General features: G+C 38.2%; 1 pseudogene; it reads left to right on the forward strand.

Moving 5' to 3' along the window:
* The first annotated feature begins 506 nt into the window (after positions 1 to 506).
* Positions 507 to 3256, forward strand: LOC126720886 (cytochrome P450 93A3-like; annotated as a pseudogene).
* The last annotated feature ends 5354 nt before the right edge of the window (positions 3257 to 8610 follow it).

The raw sequence follows: 8610 nt of genomic DNA on the forward strand, positions 1-8610 counted from the left end.
TACGGAACTAAACAATAAGGTTACCAACAAAAATAAACTTATATGGGTGACATGTCTTAATAGAAGACACTTATCTGGCATTTAAAGATCTGATTATTAACAGAAAATAAACTTATATGAGTGACATGTCATAATGATAGCATTTATCTACCACTTAAACAAAACAACGTACTAACGGAAATGGACTACATGAACAATATGAGAATGGAATCAAACATGAAAAGCCAAAGTAAAAATTTTGAAACATAAAGGTAAAAGGTGTACTTTATGTTATAAAATAAGGAAGTAGCAGACAAAACAAATAAAACTAATATGGAACCTCTCTTTTTTTTTTTTTTCTTTTTTTTTTTTAAGGAAAGACTATGAACTTTTATTAAGAAAATCTAGCTAAATCGGCTTGGGTGACAAAAATACATTATGGTGTAATTTATTATTTTGTTTAAAATAAAATAAAAAACCTCAGCCTACTCTTTCAAAAGCATCAACGAAACCACCAACCATCATTCCAAATTATATTACCAAGATTCAACCATGGCTGATTTGCACAGCTACATCATACTTTTCCTCATATGGCTAGTCTCCACCATCCTGGTCCGATACATAATCAGAACCAGGACCAAAGGTCGTGTTCCACCGAGCCCATTAGCCCTGCCAATCATTGGTCACCTCCATCTTCTTGCCCCATTAATTCACCTCTTCCTTGGGTCCGTCCCTTGTGTCGTTGTTTCCTCTCCAGAAATGGCAAAAGAGTTCCTCAAAACTCAAGAAACTTCTTTCGCGGATCGACCCCAAACCGCTGCTGTTGATTACCTAACATATGGCTCCGCTGATTCTTCTTTTGCACCTTATGGACCCTATTGGAAATTCATGAAGAAACTTTGCATGTCTAAACTTCTAGGTGGTCAAACACTAGATCAGCTTCTTCCAGTTAGGCATGAAGAGATAACAAGGTTTGTGCAGTGTATACTGAAAAAGGCTCAATCAGATGAGGCTATTGATGTTGGAGAAGGGCTTATGAGGGTAACCAATAACATTATATCAAGAATGACCATGAGTCAAAGGTGTTCTGAAAATGAAAATGAAGCTGATGTGGTGACAAATTTGGTGAAAGCTACGGCTGAGCTTACAGGGAAGTTTAATTTGTCAGATTATATTTGGTTTTGTAAAAATTTAGATTTGTAGGGATTTGGGAAAAGGCTTAAGGAAGTTCGTGATAGGTTTGACAGTATGATGGAAAAGATTATAAAGGAGCACGAAAAGGCAAGAAAGAAAGAGGAAAATACGGATGGAGGTCATGCAGTGAAGGATTTACTTCATATTTTACTCGATATTTCTGAAGATAAGAGCTCTGAAATGAGATTGATAAGAGAAAACATAAAAGCATTTGTCCTGGTAAATGATCCTTTTTTTCTTTATCAAATACTGCATTTCTTGTTCGTTTGCTATTTTCTATTTCTTTTACTAATATTAATAGCTAGAGCTTAGAACACGAAGGCCATTTTTCATTTTCATTAACTAGTTTTTCTCTCCATTACATTTTGTTTGCCATCAATTATTTCGTTCTGTAATGTCCCAAGACATTATTTACTTTGAAAGGTTCAATAGATACAATTTTCATATATAACTTCGTTGACTACCATTATTTATTATTTGAAAAGTCAATAATAATATGATTGCAGCAATATTAATAGGGTTCTATATGGATATTTGATGAAAAGTCTTGGAAACAACTCCTCTTTAATATCTTTTTAGCATAACAATATCACTATCAGTAAATATATATATATATATATATGTGTGTGTATGTATGTATGGCAATGACTAGGAGTACAGTTCTTCTGCCGGCCTCGAAGGTTGAGTGTTTGTTTGTTTGTTATATGACTTGTTCAAAATCATAGTTTTTTCATTGCTTGGAAGTCTAGTTTAAGCATTCCGTTGTCTGATATAGCATTAGACTTTGCTAAAAGCATATACTTTGAACTTTGCTTTTTCTACTTGACTTTCTCTACATGAATTTCATAAACTCATATACATGATTGCCATTCTATTAGAAAGCAAGCTACTACGCAACATAAAAATCAGACAAGAAAGCATGAAATTGGGGGTTTAAATAATTTGTAAAGCCCAGTTTGATGAACCATACATATATAGTTTATAGATATACGTATGTTGGAGTATTGATTCATATTTGTTTTTGCGTCATTTTAGCTTAGGGGCCTTATGGGCATAGCGGAGTGGAATGGAGTGTAATGAGTGGAATAGAAAGGAATGAAGCCCATAAGGCCGTGAATGTTTAATTAAACTTTGGTGTGTAAGGTTGAATAATAGGGTGAGGGTGTGGGGGCAACGCCCTCCATTGTATGGCATAGAAGTATTTTGGGAATTTGAGCCAAATAGGGTTTTGCTAGATAAACATTGTTGTCACCCTATTTTTTCATATATTTGATTATTAAGCCTATTTTCTATATTTGATTTTTCTCTTCTTTGTCTTCTATGTCTTGCGTAAATTGATTCTTTCACAACATCGTATATAACAATGTAACAATGGTGATGATAACAGTGATAAGGCCAAGCAACAAATTAAAATATTAGAGAATAAACTAACATGTTTTAAATTTCCCAGGATATATTTGCAGCTGGGACTGACACATCCGCTATAACTATAGAATGGGCACTAGCAGAGCTAATCAGCCACCCAAATATAATGGAGAAAGCAAGACAAGAAATCGATTCTGTAGTTGGAAAAATGAGATTGGTAAAAGAATCAGATATTGTGAACCTTCCATACCTCCAAGCTATAGTAAAAGAGACATTAAGACTTCACCCAACTGGACCAGTAATTGTGAGAGAGTCATCTAAACAGTGTACTATTGGCGATTACGAGATTCCACCAAAGACAAGATTGCTTGTTAATGTGTGGGCTATTGGCAGAGACACGAACCACTGGGAGAACCCATTGGAGTTCCAACCAAATAGGTTTATCAGCGAAGAGAAGAACCAGTTGGATGTGAGAGGACAGCATTTTCATTTGTTGCCATTTGGGAGTGGAAGAAGAGGGTGCCCTGGAACTTCCCTCGCATTACAGGTTGTTCAGACAACCCTTGCTACTTTGATTCAGTGCTTTGAATGGAAGGTAAGTGGAGAGGAAGGTACTGTTGACATGGAAGAAGGTCCTGGGCTAACCCTTCCAAGGGCTTATCCCTTAATTTGTGTGCCAGTGACTAGGTTTAATCTATTTCCATCAACCTAAACAAGCACTAAGAAAAAATTGAAGTACAACAAAACAAAGTTATATAATAGACAAGTATTGAAAGCAAGGAACTCTCCCTAGTAGGAGTCCATCTCTCCACCTCCGTGTGGCTCTCTATCACCTGCTGTGTGATCTTTCCCTACCACTGCGTGGTTTTTTATCCCCATCTTCGTGTGGCCTTTCTCCACTTTCTTTGAGTGGATTTCTTCTCCCCACTCTCACTGTGGGTATTTTCAGCTTTTTCTGATTTTCCCTAATCTTTCCCCAAATCTCTATAGATTTACCCATATTATCATACCCATCCTCTAGTGCTTACATAGGGAGGAAATCAGTGTCACCAATTTGTGGGTTTGGTTGTTATCTTCTCTGTTCAGTGGGCTTGACGTCTGTGGGTCTTGGAGCGGGTTTGGCCAAACCCTCAGCTGTCTGGTTCGTTTGACCTAATTGATAGCTCTGCCAGCATCAAGTGCCTATTCTGGATGGTGGGTCTTGCTGCAATCAATCCCAGATAAAGCCATTACAACGCCAATCTTCGACAATGACTGCGTTGTCGGTGAGGAATCTTCCAAATGGTAATTTTTTCTGATGCGCTTATGGTTGGGCTTTTTGAGTTTGGTTTTAATTTTGCTTATGGTTTGGTGATGTTAGTTGAATGTTGGTGTCCTTATATTTGTGGGTGGTTTTTATAACAATTGTTGTTCTGGTATTGGGTATGAAAATACTATCCTGGAACTGTCGGGGTGCTGGTAGTGCCCCAACAGTCAAAGCTCTCAAGGCGCTAGTTCATAAAGAAAGTCCAGATATTATCTTCATCTCAGAATCAAAAGCAAAGTCTCCTAGGGTAAAAAAAATTAAAGAATGTTTGAAATTTAGAGATTGCTACTGTGTGAATGCTGAAAATAAATCTGGTGGTTTGGCATTATATTGGGTGAATGGAGTTAGTTTGGAAGTTATCTATGATAACAAAAATATCATTGCATGTCTTGTATATTCTGATCCCCCTTCAGATGTCTGGCTTCTTCTTCTGGTTTATGGACCCCCTAAAGTTGCCCATAGAGAAGCTTTTTGGGAGTTAGTCACAAACTTGATAGAATCTTTCTCAAGCCCGTGGATGCTGTTGGGCGATTGTAATAGTTATAGTTCAAGGTCAGATAAGCGTGGTGGAAGCAGCAGAGGGGATTCTTCCTCCAAGCCTTTTCGTAATTTCCTATCTAATGCAGCGACTATTGAGCTGGGTTTCCATGGGTCCCAATATACATGGGTGGGTCGTAGAAGTGGTGGAGTTCATGTAAGAATCAGATTAGACCAAGGATTCTGCAACCAAGAGTGGCAGGAGATGTTTCCTAAAGCAGGAATAAAGCATTTGACTGCCCCTACTTCGGACCACAAACCAATATTGCTCGACACCCATTTTGAGAATAATATCATAAACAAGCCTTTCCGCTTTGAGGCGATGTGGGCTAGAGATCCCGAATGCGAGGAAGTTGTAGACCAAGCTTGGAGAAAAGAATTTCCTGGATCATATGGATTCAATCTAATGAAAAAAATAGCCCATTCAGGCTGCCTGCTGAGCAAGTGGAACAAATCTAGTTTTGGTCAAACTAGAACTAAAATCCTGGAGATAGAAAGGCGGATTGATGTAATCCAGTCAAAACCTCCTAGTCTTGAAGCTTTGAAGGAGGAAGCAAGCCTTATGTTGGAATTAGAAGAGTGGCAAACCAGAGAAGAGATTAGATTGAAGCAAAAGTCTCGTGAATTATGGCTAAAAGAGGGGGACAGGAACTCTAAGTTTTTCCATGCCTCCACTTTGATTAGAAGAAGAAGAAACAATATCTCTGAGATTAAATTAGAGAATGGGGGGAAAATTTTTGGCAGGGAGAATATTGAAAAGTATTTTGGAGATCATTTCAGTGAGCTTTTTAGCTCTTCAAACCCATCCTTCCCAGCAGACTTGGAGAAGCTAATTGAACCCTGTATCTCGGCAGCTGAAAATGCAATGCTAATCAAAATTCCTTCAGAAGAAGAAATCCAAAGAACGATTTTTGAAATGAACCCTCTAAAAGCCCCTGGGCCTGATGGTATGCCGGGATTATTTTTAAAAATTTTTTGGCATATTGTTAGGAACCAGCTCATACGAACGGTTCAAAGTTTTTTCAGAGATGGTTGGATGCTAAAGGAGATGAATGAGACCTTCATTACCCTAATCCCAAAGGTTCAAGGTGCCCATAAATTTGGGCATTTCAGACCTATTAGCCTATGCAACTTCTGCTACAAAGTTATTTCAAGAATCTTGGTGGCAAGATTACGTCCACTGCTGGATAAGCTAATAGACCCTGCACAAACAGCTTTTGTCCCTAACAGAAACATAGCAGAAAATGTTCTGTTGGCCCAAGAAGTAGTGCACTCTTTTTCCACCACCAAGAAGAAAAAGGGGTTTGTGGGTTTGAAGTTAGACTTCCAAAAGGCTTATGACAGAGTAGAATGGCCCTTCCTAATCCAGGTTTTAAAAAATTTTGGGTTCCACCAGAAGTTTATTCACCTTATATATCAATGTATCTCTATTGTGAGTTTCACTCTTTTGCTAAATGGGGGAAAAGGCCCTAGAATCATGCCTTCGCGAGGCCTAAGACAAGGGGATCCCCTATCCCCTTATCTTTTCATTATTGGAAGTGAAGTTCTTGCCAGAATGATTAATAGATGCTCAGCCCAAAGATTAATAAATGGCATTAGGATTGCCCCATCAATAGCTGGAATCTCCAAACTCTTCTATGCAGATGATGTTTTATTGGTCTGCAAGGCAAAACATTCAGAGATTAATGAGATCATGAACATCTCGGGAAAATATTGTGATTGGTCAGGCCAGCAAATCAATTTTGAGAAGTCAGGGGTTTTTGCTTCAAAAGGGGTTCACTCTCAATTCCTAAATCAGCTTAAGAATCAAAGAGGGTTAAAGAAACTTTCCCAAGGTACTAAATACTTGGGTGTCCCTCTTTTTCTCTCAAGTAGCAAGAAGAAGGACTTTACTTATCTTAAAGAATCTTTGGAATCTAAGGTAAGCAACTGGAAGAGCAAATCCTTGTCTTGGATGGGTAGAGCAACACTAGTGAAATCTATAGCCTTGGCTACTCCGATTTACGCTTTGTCTTGCTTTCTCATTCCAAAAAGTTTATGTGAGGAGATGGATAGTTTGCTAAAAAAATTCTGGTGGAGCCCATCAAAGAGTTCGAACCGGTATTTCACTCCTCTTGCTTGGGACAATTTATGTCAGCCTAAATATTTGGGTGGCCTTGGTTTTAGGCACTTTTCAGACACCAATTTGGCCCTCCTGTCCAAAATAGCTTGGTGGATTCTAATTCAGTCTAATAAACCATGTGTGCAAGCACTTATTGCTAAATACAGGGTGAGAAGAAATTGGCTTGATGCGGATCCTTCCAAGAAGGCTTCTTGGACATGGAAAAGTGTGGAATCAGCCAGGCATATTCTTATGGCTGGAGCTTGTAAGCAAGTTAACAATGGGGAAAGCATTCTCACGTGGGAAGATCCTTGGGTCCCGGACCTTCCTAACTATAAACCGGTTCCATTGTCTCCTGATAAGCTATCTAGTTGCTTGGTGGTGTCTCAGATTCTATCACTAGATAAATCAAGATGGGATGAGTCGAAACTCTATGATTTATTCACTGTAGAATCAGCCATGGCTATCATGAGAATTCCAGTCAAAGTGAGTCATAGGGTGGACAAATGGGTATGGGTAAAATCCCATAATGGCAAACTTTCAGTGAAGTCGGCATATAAGGAACTTCTTGATCATTCTGAGCCCAACGAGTCTGACCAGGTGATGTCAAAAATTTGGAAATAAAAAATTCATGATAGACTTAAGATGGTTTTATGGAGAGTGGCTTCAGATATTCTTCCAACCAAGGAAAAATTGGCAAGATTCTTTCCAGCCATGGATCCTAAGTGTCCCCTATGTGATGCCTCACCCGAATCCTCCTTACATCTATTTGTCTACTATCATGCTGCAAGATTTTTGTGGGCTGGCAATGAGTGGGGCTGCAGACCAGATGCATTGCAGTTTGACTGCCCAGGTCAGTTTATAAAATTTCTCTTATCCCCCCTAAGTCTCTTCCCATGGCACTTTTGACAAGGAGGGTTTCCTTTTATTCGGGGCTTTGGTGTTGGAGAACCTGTGGTTTGCTAGAAATCAAGCTGTTCACAAAGGAAGTAAATTCTCCCCAAATAAAGAAATCCAAGTAGTCTTAAAAAAAAATTTTGAACACCGTGTTGCGCTCACTGATGTCCCCTTAGTGTTGCCTAGACCTTTTTATTCTTGGATCAGGCCTGAGCAAGGAGCTGTTAAAATAAATTGTGATGCAGCGGTGGGGCTAGATCACTCAGTTATTGCCATTGTGGCGAGAGATTGGAGGGGGGATTTGATTTTTTCCATGTACAAACGGGTGAAAACCAACATCTCCATCCAAGCAGAGGCTGAAGCCATTAATTTGGCGACTTGTGTTGCTGTTAACCGCGGGTTTGAGTTAGTTGTGGTTGAGAGTGATGCCAAAGCCTGCATTGATGCTCTCAAAGTCCCCTTTGATGAAGTGCCTTGGAGAATTTCATCCATCATAGCTGATACTCTTTTGCTGGCATTCCATGGTAAGAAGTTTGTTTTCAGGTGGAGTCCAAGAGAATCAAACAAAGCAGCCCATGTTTTAGCTTCTTGGTGCCTTGGGAAAAATGTATCTGGATGTTTTGGTCAGGGTTATGCTCCTAGCCCTTTTTTAGATGTAATTAATTCTGACCTCTTAGCAGCTGTAGCTGCTGCCTAGCCTTTGTTTCCTTTCTGTTTCTTCAATAAAATTTTCTGTTCATCAAAAAAAATAATAGACAAGTATTGAAGTATCTCAATTGCTATAAATAAATATATATATATATATATATATATATTGGCAAATTATCTCACTGCTTATGAGACAAAATGTACTAATGAGTAATGATTGTGCCTTATGACGACTGTGGTCCATTTTAAAACCTGAAGACCCAAGCAAATATAGAAAATTATATCATTAATTTCGACCTCAAATAATGCATAAATTTGTCGAAGTTTTTTTTTTTAAATAGTAATAATTTTTTATGTATAATTTTATAGGAAAATGTTAATGAATGTGCTAAGAGCATTGGCTTATAAAATATTTTAGAAACTTTTATCCGCTAACCAATAATGGATTGATAGAAATTCCAAAACTTTTTTATGTCAATTTATGTCCAAAAAAAAAAGTGGAACAGTGCTTTTTCTTTTCACAATCAATTTGACATTCATTAATTCACCCCATATTTTAGCTTTATAATGAAATGGCACTCAT

The sequence above is a fragment of the Quercus robur genome, chromosome 4 (assembly GCF_932294415.1).
Source record: "Quercus robur chromosome 4, dhQueRobu3.1, whole genome shotgun sequence".
Taxonomy (NCBI): domain Eukaryota; kingdom Viridiplantae; phylum Streptophyta; class Magnoliopsida; order Fagales; family Fagaceae; genus Quercus; species Quercus robur.